Consider the following 14,189-nt stretch of genomic DNA (forward strand, 5'->3'; position numbering starts at 1 on the left):
AGGGAAAGAATGCATGAAAACTGTAAAAATATATGTCTTATGTATCTGCAACAGTCTGTCTTTGAGGCACTTAATAGTGCTTAATAGTCCTTGATGAATTTTTCTTTCAAAATTCTTCTGTAGGATAAGTCTTTTTGATTTAGATAAATCTGTTAGCAATTTAGGATTCAATACCAAGTGCATCTTGTGTTGCTGAGTATCACATTGTAATCACGTGTGTGAAAAATAATGTCTTTAGCTGTTTTTACACCTACTATCTTTTCTTTGAGTGCCCACTCCCCATCCTTTCTTATGAGAAACTGTTAATTCTTTATTGCTCAATCATTCATGAGTTTCCAGAACATATGTAAAACTTTTCATCATCTAGAAGTTACACCCATGCTTAGGAAAATCTCCCAGGTCTTTCTGTAGGGTAATGACCGATAAGACTACAAATACAAAAATGATCAAAACTGCTCTTTTGCCTTATGCTAAATGAAAATCCTACTTACTTCTCTGCTTATGGGAGGGCAGTGCAAAATGAGGCAGTAACAGTGTGAGAAGGATGAGGACAAAAGCAAGTCTGGTAAAACTGGAAAGGCTTTTTTCAAGTCTTTATGAAAATTCATCATCACACATACAAAGTTTTTTTCAGCAGTGGTTGCCTTATCTCTAACTGGATGTGCAGCCTTGCATAAGTAAAACAGCAGAGTTTTGGTTGATAACATCTGACCTTAACAGAGTGGTCAGGGGTTTTATTGATTTTTCTGCCTAGGCTGCATTTACATTTGGGATGATTAATTAATGAATTTCTAGTTCCAGAAAGAGATTACTGCTACTTAAACTGATTAGCACAGCAGTATTTTATGGTTTTCCAGAAGTTAATCTTCATTGCTAAACTGATGTAGGAATATCTTTTTCACTCTAACATTTCTGGTTTGTACAGAAACAGTAGTTGGCTGTTACTGATGTCAGCAAAACAATAATACAGTTGTATCAGAAATGCAGTGTATAGAATGTCATAGGACATTTGTATCATTTATAAATAGGAAAATATATTAATGGCACTGTGAGTTATGTATGGACCTCTTCATATACTGTACAGCTACAACTTTATGCACATTCTTTTGTAGATAGTATTGTGGCTTGCTGCCAAAATGTACTCATTTGGACAGTGAAAAAGTACTTAACTGAGCTGCAATACACAATCTCCTCATCACTGAGAAAAATTCCATAGGGTGCTGGTAGCAATACAGAACAAGAATCATAGAATCATAGAATCGGTTAGGTTGGAAAAGACCTTTAAGATCATCAAGTCCAACCATTAACCTAACACTGCCATCCCACCACTGACAAGAAAAAGAAGCTCTTTGGTTCCTGAAAAGTAAGAGGAAAACGGAAAATGGGAGAGACATTGAAATGTTGCCAGGTTTAGTTTGAATAATCACGACTTGCTGCGGTGCTATGTTATATATACAGATTAAATGTGTATTATACAATGAACCGTGCTATATTGGATAACATCTCTGCATTTAAGAAAGAACAAAAAATTCCCAAAGTCTCTGCCCTTGGGAAACTGCCTCACACTGACCTCATTACTTCATTAAGCTTGGATTGAATGGTTGATCCTAAAGTAGATAAAGCTGGAAGCAGGAAAACAGCAAATTCTCCCTCGCTCCCTCTGTCTCTCTCTCCCTCTGGTAAGAAATGTCATTAGGATGATTATTTTGTATCGTCAAAGACCAATCTTGCTGTGTGGCTCTGTTCAGGAAATTGGCATGGGTAACAAGCGCATTACACTGTGCAGAGCTGCGATAATTCATGAAAAAAGAAATAGCCATAATCTTCAGTTTGAAGAAGGTGGCTGCAAACAGGAAGAAGGTTTGTGCTTTGCGGGGCTTTTTTCTTCAAGTACAAAGGAAAACATGTAGAAAAGGAGAGAGCTGGAACAGGAGAAAAGGAAAGAGATGGTGAGAGGAACTGCTTGGGCTGTCAAAAAATGTGAAGGGTGAGAGAAGGAGGGGGAAACGGGGAGCTCTCAAGAAAAAAACTAAAATCTGAATCCCGTTGTAATTGACATAGGAAGGCAGTGAACAAACCTGATGAGAAAAAATAATTCTATTTTCCTCCTTTAGGGACAACAATTAAAGAGCAAAGCAGGAAAAGAACATGATATTTCTGTTGTCACTAACTATAGTCCAAGCCAGTCCCCCAGCTGTTCATCTGTCATGATTCCCAAGCACATCTGGTCAAAATTTGGAATTTTTATCTCATAAGGATCTTTGAAGTTTCCATAATTTTTGTTTGAAAATTGAAGCTTCATGAGAAATAAGAATACCAAAAGTGTCCACGAGGGTTGTTTCAGAATGAAGATTCTTTTCAAGATCTCCAAACTTCATGTCAGATGCTATTTTTATTTCTGTATTGAAAGAAATATTTTAACTTCATCCCATACCATACTATATATCTTACAGTCACTGCTTACCACACCTAATACTGAGATGTTAAAAGATGACACTATATAATAGTTGAAATAGTCTATTCTATCTTTAAAGCCATTAAAGACAGCTGCTATTCAGTGCTGATTGAAACTTCTTATCTCCTTTTATAGATCAAAGTGTATACTGTGACACTGACATAGCATGGCATTTGGATATTCTAAATAGATGGTCTTCAGATGATCGCTATGGATCTCAGATTTAAATTCCACTGGGAAGTAAATCACATGATCCTGACTTTTTCTGGTTTTTGAATAATTGTAATACTCCTTTCAGAGGGTAGGATCTTCCAGAGAAATGTGAAGAATTTTAGTGTAAGGGCTTCCTAACACATGAACTGACATTTTACTGGTAGTTGGAGAGCCCAGTGAAATAACAGCTTGTACGTAGCCTTGCAGGAAGTTCTCAAATGTGGAGAAAAAATGGACAGTAAAATAAAAAGAAGCTGGATCAGTGGGTGAATTTTCATGTAGATGCTTTGCAACCACAATCCCCAGGCTGGACAAAGCTGCCTTGTCTGAATTTCCCATATAAGGGTGGTACTTTTGAAAGATCTGGGAAAAATAATTTAAGTTCTACAGGTAGAGAATAAGCTTCAGTTTTGCTTCCAAGTAAAATTAACATTTTGATCACAGGCTGTATTTAGAAAAATCCATGGGGTAAAAAATTGAAGGAATATTAAAATACCTTCAAACCATTGCTGTGCTAGCCACCTTTCTACTATATTCAGTATATCTAGCAAGGACACAGATAATTCAAGGGTAAATAGACTTTAAATAACATTACTTACATCTCAGACATAAGTAAAGAGATACTGTGTTTTAATTTCTTTGTTCAGAAGTTTGCTTAAGGATCTGCATAGGAATAACCAGTCACCAGACTCCAGCCTGGCTGGGCGTAATACTATTGCAAAGGGCTGATGGCTGAAAATGCTCCGGAAGAATGTGAGTAAACAACCATATTAATTCAACTTGTATAACTGTATATTCAGGATCCAGATGCTTGAGAGTGAACTATTAATGGCCGACTCGGCTTGTATATTTAATTGTATGTAGGATGTTTCATTCGCTGTACTCTGCTATCCATTTGGACTTGAGGCACAAACAAAAATGGAATAGTTACTTTAATGTAATAAATGGAGACAATGAATAACAAACATACTACAGTCTCCTGCTTCCCCACTGTTTTCCAAGAACAGAAGTCTCCTGAGAGTAGGACACTTCTCTCTAATTTTCTAATCAGCCACATTTGTGGTTAGTTGAGCTGTTTCCATTTGCTACCATTTATTTTTATTATCCTTGCTCCACCATATAAGAGAGATATTCAGAGGGGGAGGGTGGGGAAGGCGGGGGGAGAGAGAGAGTTAAGGGGGAGAGACAGACAGACAAAAAGTAGACAATATCATATTGGAGAAATTCTGTCTCCCTGATGTCACAGTTTTAGCTCCAAACTGGTACCATATCCTGAAAACAGACCTACTATTTTTTACTATATGAGCTGCGTAGAGTAAGGAATTTAGTTCAACTGAGAAATAAAAACTTTCCACTGTGACAAGCATTAATGTTTCATTGAAGTATGCCCACTGTGTCCAATGCTACTTCATAAGATAAAGGCAGTGTCATTGACACAAGCTTTTGTGTTTCAAAAGTCAAAGAACCACCCTGAAATACATTTTAAAAACATGTCTTGTATGATTTAGCCACAAGAAGAACATTTAACTGCATTACTTCAGTACAAAAAGGCATTAGCCAACGCACTTCCCAGTACTGTGGGTAGAGAGGGACTTTTGCAGCTTCATAACAGTCCAGCTCTTGTGGAAGTAAATAAGTTCTACATGACCCTTGTATAATTATTTTAGTATTCTGTAGGTAGCAAACATCATAAATAAATAGTTGTGGAAATTTGCTTGGATACAGGCTGCAATTGAGTCATTTGGTCTGAAAATTGCTTTTCGTTCACTTCCTGTGAAACTCCACGTTCATTTTATCTGCAGTTACTTATGGGATGCGAAGCTGTCAGGATTGTGTGATCACAGAAGTGCTCATGCCAGAGGTATGCAGTGGTCATTAGAAACACTTCTGTGGGTTTGGGAACCATCCAGTGGGGACCAATAGGTAACTCACAAAGAGAAAATAGAGCTACGTTTGCTGAGTCAATCGCTTGCTAATAATAGTTCTCCCTGCTCTAGTGGCTTATTCCTTGCTTTGCACGTATTGCTGGTTAGGCTTGGGTTACACATAAACACATGTCATGACCCGTGCATGTCAAGAAACTGAGAAGATACTATCCTTGGAAATGCAGCTTTAAGGTCTATTTTCATAAATACAGGGAAGCAAAAATAGAATCACCATAGATAAACACGTGAAGATGTGAAATCCTCTCTGAGCACAATGGGGCCCTGAGGCTGTAGCATCAGCCAAACCCTGCCTCTTGGTGTTTTGGAAGGTTGGTTACTACCTGGGCCCAAAATCCTGCGGCTGCCAGGGCATTCATGTAGACATTTTTCTCTGAGGAAGGACCTGATTGTAGCCTGTTGCCATGCGATCCAGTTACATTATCAGCTCTCAGGAGAAAGGGGATGATATATTTGTGCTCTGAGTTTCTAATCAAGGATCAGCCTTCAAATGAATTGGGAATGACTGACAAAAATATAGGTAGGTAGATCATTGATGGTTTGACTGATTGATCACTACCACATCTGAGCACCCAGAAGAAAATCATACCAACACCCACTGCCTATGTATACAAATACCACACAGATCTGATCATGTGTTCTCTGAGGCAGTGATCTTATTTTAGGTAGCACACAACAGGATGTATAACCTGGAGGGGGGACAGGTGGAATGGGAGTTTGGGAGGTCAAATGTAATGAAGATATTAATAGGTTGTCCTCAAGGAATGTCAGACACAATTGATAACAACTCAAATAATACAATCACATGTTGTAAGAAGCACAACACACCTTTGCATACAAATAGTGCAATCCTGCCATGTATAGAGGCAGATCTAAAGAGAATTTAATACAGCTCTTACATCTAAGGACTATTGAACTAAGGCAGATGTTGATGGGGCATAGGACTGAACTGTCTGAGAGACAAGTGTTGAACAGAAACTGTGCTCAGCTGCTTACTGTTATTGCATCTGCAGAGGCATTACTCTCTTCCTTCCAGCTGCTACTATGCGGACAATTGCATAGAGTTTATTAAACAGCTTTCCAAGTCAACCCCAATTTATTGGCGTTAATGCTTTCATTTGGATTCTGTTAGCTTTCATATGGTTCAAAGCAAAGCTTTGTGATCTGGGAAAAAGCAACAATTCTCAAAGAGTGTCCAAACATCAATCACGGACTTCTTAAATGAGCAGTAGTACTCAATTTTTTTATTTTTTTTTTTTTCAGGAGGCAGGGGTGAGCATGGTGGAAGCTCTACCCTTGAGTTGAAATTAAGATAACAGGCTATTTTATACCATCTTGCTTTCTTTAAAACATACTGCAGTCAAAAGAGTTGTCCCTGATAGTCCCACAGGCACGTCATGCATAGCAAAGATTGCAATTTATCAGAATACTGTCAGGAGTCTTGCTGGCTCTTCAATAGATCTTCTATGTAATCCTCAGCATTTCACTTCACCCCATTGATTTCTTTCTTCTGATATGATTTTTTCACCAATTCTATTTAGATTGAAGGTACTGATACAGGAATTGTTTAATCATGGGGTCCTGATTGCTACTGGAGCTCCAGGAATTACTACCACCCTATAGAAAACTCTCTGCAGAAAGCACAACTTACTTAACTCATAAAAAGGACCACTGGGAAGAACAGCAAATTAGATTTTAATGTATTTAATTTTTCATAATGTATATTTGAAGAAATACATAACATGTAGTGCTTATATCAGTTATCTCCCTACCATTTTTTAAAAACAAGATAAGGAGGTTGGTATGTTTTGTAAGTATGACTTTCTCTTTAACAGTTCTTAAACTTGTAATTTCAGACAAGTGCTGAGACAGCATGAAGTTTTGAGCCCTCCACACTGGTTGGAAAACTAGAAAACATTTTCATAAGCACTAAAATCCAAAGGGACCAGTTGGATCATCTAAAATGTCTGATAATACAGGTCCTCAACTTGGAGAAGTACAGGCTAGTCAGTCTTACCTCTGTGCCCAGCAAGGTCATGGAGCAGATCCTCCTGGAAATTATTCTAAGGTACATGGAAAATAAGGAGCCAACATGGCTTCAATAAGAACAAATCATGCCTGAAAAATTTGGTGGCCTTCTACAATGGGGTTACAGCATTGGTGAGTAAGGGAAAAGCAACTGACATTATCTACCTGGATTTGTGCAAAGCATTTGACACTGTCCCACATAACATCTTTGTCTCTAAATTGGAGAGACATAGATTTGACACATGGACCACTTGGTGGATAAGGAATTGGCTGGATGGTCATATGCAAAGAGTTGTGGTCAACGGCTCAATGTCCAAGTAGAGACCAGTGACAAGTGACGTTCCTCAGGGGTCGCTATTGGGACTGGAGCTGTTTAACATCTTTGCGGTGACATGGACAGTTGGACTGAGTGCAACCTCAGCAAGTTTGCAACAACACCAACCTATAATGTGCAGTTGACATGCTGGAGGGAAGGGATGTCATCCAGAGGGACCTCAACAGGCTTGAGAGGTGGGCCCATGCGAACGTCATTAAGTTCAACAAGGCCAAGTGCAAAGTCCTGCACATGGGTCAGGGCAATCCTAAGCACAAATACAGGGTGGAGAATGGATTGAGAGCAGCTCTGTGGAGAAGGACTTGGGGGTGTTGGCTGATGAGAAGTTCAACATGACACAACAATGTGAGCTTCAGCCCAGAAAGCCAACTGTATCCTGGGCTGCATAAAAAGAAGTGTGACCAGCAGGTCGAGGGAAGTGATCCTCCCCCTCTACTCTGCTCTCGTGAGACCCCACCTGGAGTACTGTGTTCAGCTCTGGGACCCCCAACAAAAGAAGGACATGGATCTGTTGGACTGAGTCCAGAGGAGGGCCATGAAGGTGTTCAGAGGGATGGAGCACCTCTCCTACAAAGACAAGCTGAGAGAGTTGGGGTTGTTCATCCTGGAGAAGAGACAGCTCTGGGAAGACCTTATAGCAGCCTTACAATACCTGAAGGAGGCCTACAAGAAGCTTTAAGGTTTCTTCCAACCCAAACCATTCCGTGATTCTATGATTGATTGTATTCTGTATTTGTTCCCAACAGTGTATCACTGTATCTCTACTCTCTGTATCAAACTGGATCTAATAAAATATTAAGTATATTATTTGAAGTATGTAAAATCCTCTAAAAAGGCATGCAGTTTTGTTGTAAAGAAAGAAAAGTGTGGCTAATCTATCATATTCCAGGGCAAATTAATCCGGAAATGTAATGATGGTCAAGGGAAAGGGAAAGGCTTTATTTTTAATTCAGATTTGCCTACTCTGTGTTTCCAGCACTACTTTAAGGTGAAATGGCTTTCCTAAAGTAAGTAAGTGACAATGGAAGAATCAGAGCTACTATTTATTCTTAGCTACCGACATAGTCCCATCTACTGTGCTATAGCCTAGCTGTCTAATGTGCAGTTTTTATCACATACTGGTAGTCATTGTTTATTTTGACCCAGATCTGTGCTTCTAATATGTGAAATACTCAGAAAAATTCAGACTTCTGCATCCTGAGTGTACTCCACTAGCCAACTGAAATTGAAGTCACTCTTTCTGTAGAATTTATGAATTTATATTTTTTCTGTATCAGTTCAGGTAACATTAGACTCTCATAAGGGACATATTGACTATGCCAACACTAGGAAGTACTAGAGATTGACAGAAGTGGATCTGTGGTGGAATTGGTCCCCTTATCTGGTGCTAAGGATGTTACATGCCCATGTTACATTTTTGGGACTTTTTATTTCAGGCTATCTGTAGCCTGGTTCAGTGGACTGAATGCCCAGTGAATACTGGACTACATCAGCTCCACTCCTGGAGTACGTAATTGTTTAGTTTCATCCAAAAGCAATCCAGTTTCAGAAACCCTAGAAACATTGCTTGCCAAGGTACAGCAAGAGGGGACAATCAGGAAACTGATTTCAACACTCCTAATCTGAACAAAAATTATCATGTAAACGCCCTCATTGTTTTTTCCATTGTATTTCAGGTACTGCAAAACAGTCTTAGTTTCATAAAACATGTGCCTGTAAGACAAATGCTGCAAGAGTTGCCATAAATCAACTGTCCATGCCAAAGAATCAAAATAACCTTTTTTAATACCAGAGAAGGCAGACTGCTTTCTGTGTTACTTAATTTTTAGCTTTGAAGAAGAAATAAACAAAGCATTAAGCCAGACTACCAGCTTCCCCAAAAGGTCATACCTGCCAGTAACATACCTTGGGGGAACAAATTTCTCAGTAGATCGTGAGCAAACCTGTGCTGTAAACATCAAGGTCCCTTCAGATGTTAAAACTAAAAATTGTTGGGGATTTTGTGGAATGATGAATTCCCAACAATAAAGTGGATTTTATGCCTGGCAGGTTAACAACACAGTGTACTATCGAGTCCCGGTAACGCTGAGCTAATTGTGCTCTTTCTGGCCTATCCCTAACATTCCAAAGACTTTAAGCTAAGCCCACACCACTTTGGTCTGCAGGCTGCTTACATAGGCTGCTTGAGAATAGCCATACCACCTCTGCAGGCGATTCTCACACATTAAGCAGCATCTGGCAGGGCCATAGCTTCAAGAAAAATATGAAAGTGAATAAATGGTTTGGTGATGGAGACTTTAGACAGGAGTTAGAAAACTAGATTTTCATTTATTTGTCCATTCAAAATTCTCATAATAAAAACTTAGTGTGATTTACTTTCTTCAGCTGTATTGGGTTATTCAAAAGACACTTGGGCAGCTGCCCCTTTTCTTAGTGTTTCAAGGATGTGTGTGGTTTGCTAGGTACATGGTGAAAGATGTTATACAAAAATGTTATTATAAAGCTAGAGCAGTAGCCCTTCTAGCCAGAGTGGCAAACCAACAGTTATTTTTGCTGGGATATTTCAATTAGGGGGAAAGATGGTGCCAGACTTGGGCATCTTTGAACTAGTTAGAACAGAAACAATACTACTAAATTCTGGCAGTGGAAAGCACAAATGCAGTAGAAATGTCGCACCTCTAATGTGGTTGGAACAGCAGAAAAAGTCCTTGCCTCCTACCAAGTTCTGAGGCTGAGACATATGGCAAAAATGTACCAAATCCTTCCCTCTTGGACATACAATGAAACAAACACTTTCTTAGCCTTCAGCCGACACCTCCACCCCAAAGCCCACTGTCTCCAGACAGGCTTTTGCAAGCTTTTCTGAAGCTCTCTTCTTTCCTTTTCTGCATATACAGTTGAGTAAAACAATATTAAGCAACATCTTTCCACACAGATCATCTAAATTGGCAGTATACTTGGGTTTTTATTTGTGGAAGCGTAGCCTTAGCTCTGTCAGCTACCTAAAAAGCAGGCTGAATACATTAGTTCTGGTGAAAGATAAATCCAGCTTAGCTTCATTTTTTGTTCCAGTAGGTCTAAAAGTGACACACCTAAATCATCTATTCAAACAAAAAGTAAGAGAAATAATTTAATAGATTATCAATGATGAAAAATAAAGCACTGATATATATGCAGTCTTTTCTGGAAGTGCTTCACCTTACCATAATTCAATTCCTGTCCAAATTACGTTTTTGAGTGTGTTCCAAGCCCCATGGTATTTTTTCTTTCAGTTCTCAAGGAAGGCCCATGCTCAGCATAGCCCTGAGATGAAACTACAATTTCTGTAAAATTTTCTGGCTGGAATGTATTCTGTCCTTATTATTCACTATTTTATGACACTTTCTCAACTGGAAAATCCTGTAGCAACAGTTTCAATTTTCAGTGGAGAAAAAGGTAGAATGAAAATGTCTAGAAGCCCTATCTTACAAACTTCTTAAATTTTGGGGTTGTTCCTTTGCAGGTTTTCCAGAAGGAAAATAAGACAGATATTTTTAACATATGCCCAAATGTAAGTAGTGGACTACATTTTACATATCACAGGCCTGTTTTCTATAAACTACCTAGAAAAAAGGAGCACGATGCTTAACAGTCAGTTAGAACCCTGTGATTCTGGTTAATGTTTCCAATATCCAAGCAGAGCCTTGCAAATCCAGGATCCATACAGCCTCACACTTTTCAGATCCGTGTTTAAATTTAACTGATGTGAGAATCTCTGCACATTTCATTCACTAGTGCCAGTAGTCCAGCATGCCCTTTCTCAAAAATACCTTAGCACTTTGACAGCTACATGTTGCAGTAAATCTTAAAATACCTGTGCATATGGGGCCCTCCTCCCTTCAGACAGACTGTCTTCGGCAATGCGAGCACTGCCCTTCCTGCACCAATTGCTCTAGCTGAACCTGTAGGCTTCATACCCTATGGATGGTTTTACTTTCTTTGGACAAGGTCTTTTACCTAGAAATATCCAAATGTTTTAGAGCCATCCTAGGAAGAACATCTCTTTTCAACCACCTGATAGTCTGTCTTTCTGTTTGCTACTTTTGTCTCGTTTCTTATAATCGTACTTTAACTCTCATTTCCCCCAGAAACCCCGAGATCCTGGCAGGATGCTGAATTTTATAGCAGTTGCCTTAGACAGCAAATCTGCTAGTCTCACACTGATCAAATATATCCCTTTCTTTAAAGTTATGTAGAAAAAAATCCATTTCATGATATAAGAAGTGCTTTGTCAGAGCATCTTAGATATAACTCTGATTGCTAAGACAAACAATCTGGTCTTATGCTAGGACCAGTGACAGGATTTAGCCAAGTACAACCATCATACTGCTTCTTCACGGTGTTTATATTGAACCCTGGATTTATCACTCTGTGCAGGCAACATGAAATACAAGTCATATCAGGTGCACCTGGATCAGACTGTGAATTTTCAAGGACACCTAAAGAAAACAGCTGCAAAAGCAAGGACATCTGTGAAGTAGATTAGCTGGCTTAGCATGGGGTGCCTAAACACAAACCTTTCTAACATCCGTACCAGCCATCTGTTACTCAGCCATGCTAGCCTGCTACTGATTGTTGCACACAAAGCTGGATGACAGCCAGCTCTATTTAATCGTGCATTATATCATAAACCTTCTGATCCAGCCTTTTCCCATCCCTGCTAGTGCTTTATAGCATACCACCACCACACGTGTGGTGTGAGCGTGTAACAGTCAGCTCTGCAGAGGAAGTCCCGGACTACCATCTTACATGGATCCATCCAGCTCATCCAGACTGCCTCAGGACATATCTGTGGAATCTTACTGTTAACAGGAATGGTCTTCATTAGTGGTCACTAACTTGTAAGTTTGTTCAGTAGCAAATATAAACCTGATTTTAACCTGCCACATATGGGCCCTGGCAAATAAGTCATGCCAAGGTTGCTTTAGAGCCTACGTTCCTATGTGGCCCTCTCAAGACTCATGGCAATGACTACAACAAATTAATAGTCTGTCTTGACAAGATATATATTAAACTAAAAAAGAAGACAAAGGTTGCTTGAAATCACCCCAGACCAGCTTTGACAACTCATGGAGAATACTAAATCAATCACACACTGGAGAAAAGCTCATCTGAAGTCAATGTAACATGTAACTCGCTAGTTAGACTGTTTACCTTGCACTGGACACAATCTTTACTTGTGGCACCTCTAAATGCTTTTTAGCTGGTAGGGATCTCAGAAAAAATTGTAATAGAATTGTGCATGAATGTGTATTATTTAATGAGAATTGAAGAGAACAACATCACACAAAACAATTAAAAATTAGCAAAACATTAGCAAGATAGTACACAACAAGCATTTTTAGATCTTACATGTCTGAAAACAGAAAAAAAAGCAGTCTGTCTCCTACATGCCCCTTTCTGCGCACAACCTGGGTTGCCACATGCCTATCTCTGATTTCTGGGTGAGCCAGGGAACTTCCCATGTAGGGCTGACATGCAAGTGCAATATGCTTCCCAGTTCCTTGGGTTGTGGTGCCAGACTTGATGTAAGCATACGTGCCATCTGCACTTAGGGGAAGAGGGAAATAAGATCCAGAAAGATTTTAACAAGTTATAAATTTCTGGTGGGAAATGGGCCCCTGTATCCCCAAGGTAAGAGCCACAACTGATCCTTACAATAATAAAGATTTGGAGATGTCACTTCATTTTATAGTCAGGCAGCCAAGTCTGTAATCAAAATTAATGTGCAGTGCCGTATGAGACTTCTCCAGTTCTGGGATCTATAAAAAGCATCTCAGCACTATCATCTGTTATGATAACATTAAATCTTTTGGAAAATGGTCTGGGGAGTGGAAGGAGAGATGTTTCAGAAGAAGGAGAGATGCTTCAGAAGATGGCAGAAGGAGACGATGATCTATTCTGCTAATCACACTTGCAGATTTCTTCAACCTTGCTGCATGCTTCTTTTGCAAGCTGCATGACAGCATACAAAATTGCCTCCCTTATGGCAATTCCCTCCCCTCACACACTTCCCTTCCCTGAGCCAGAGACACCAGGGATCCCAGATATAGAGATGAGCTAGTCCTCTCCAGCACTTTTCTGGCCAGGGGAAGGAGTGCCCTCCTTCAGGGGAGGCAATGGGGCTGTGAGGTCTGCCTCGCAGCAGTGAGTGATGTGTAGAGACACCCATCATTGCTCTGGACCGGGGGCAGTGGAGGCTGAGGCATTGCAGGCTGTTGGGCCTCAGGTCAGGGTTCTTCTGAAGCACCTGGGTAACATGGAGAGGTGGTATCAGTGAGTACCCAAGTGAAACAATTATAGTAGAACTGGCATCTTAAATTTTTCCCTTTTCAGTACTCCCAATGATGACATACCATCACACATAACATATTCTTACTTCATTTAGTCCCTATTCCATTAATTATAAGCATATGAAAAAGATACGTACCTTTGTATTTTATGGCAAAGAACTGCAGCTCCAGCTGAGCATTACAGGAGCCATTAGAGTCTACTCAAGTGTCCTCAGAAACAGAAAAAGACCTCTGATGGATGACACCATGCTCCTTTTTAAGAAGTGCCTTTATAAATCTACCCTAAAGACTCAGAGATACAGTCAGACTGCTAATTAGACCTTTGACAGACACTGAAAAATCTTTTACTGCATATGAAGATTAAATAAGATGTTCTTTGTCAAGTTTTTTTTTATATTTAAGTGGACTGGATGAAAGACAGGAAGTTTCTCTAGTCTTGTATTTTCATAGAGTAGATTAGAAAAGAGTTAGTTCCGAATTTCCACTTAAAATGTCCCTTGGAATGCATAGCTAATTTCCTGCAGACATGATTCTTAGGCTTTTATGTAGTGTTGCAATAAATCTCTCAAAAATCTGTCCAAATAACTTTCAGGCATAGGATTTTTTTCCTTCCTTTTCTTTTTTGAGTTCTCTTTTTGAATATGGGCATCAAGGTAAAGTCACAGTGAGGAACTTATTGTGGTTCTGCTAGATAATAACTTATAAATTTTTATACAGATTTTCTGAAGAATATTGCACAAGATAAAATGTAGTCAATAATGTAGAAGGCCTCCATACCAGCACTCAGTAGTACTGAATTTATCAGAAAAGGTAGGAGGGGTTACGTACTAGACAACTGCGTTAGATGTTTGGGATGACAGTGGTCCTAGACATCTCTATTTTCT

The sequence above is a fragment of the Egretta garzetta genome, unplaced genomic scaffold (genome assembly GCF_000687185.1).
Source record: "Egretta garzetta isolate BGI_Z169 unplaced genomic scaffold, ASM68718v1 scaffold844, whole genome shotgun sequence".
Lineage (NCBI taxonomy): Eukaryota > Metazoa > Chordata > Aves > Pelecaniformes > Ardeidae > Egretta > Egretta garzetta.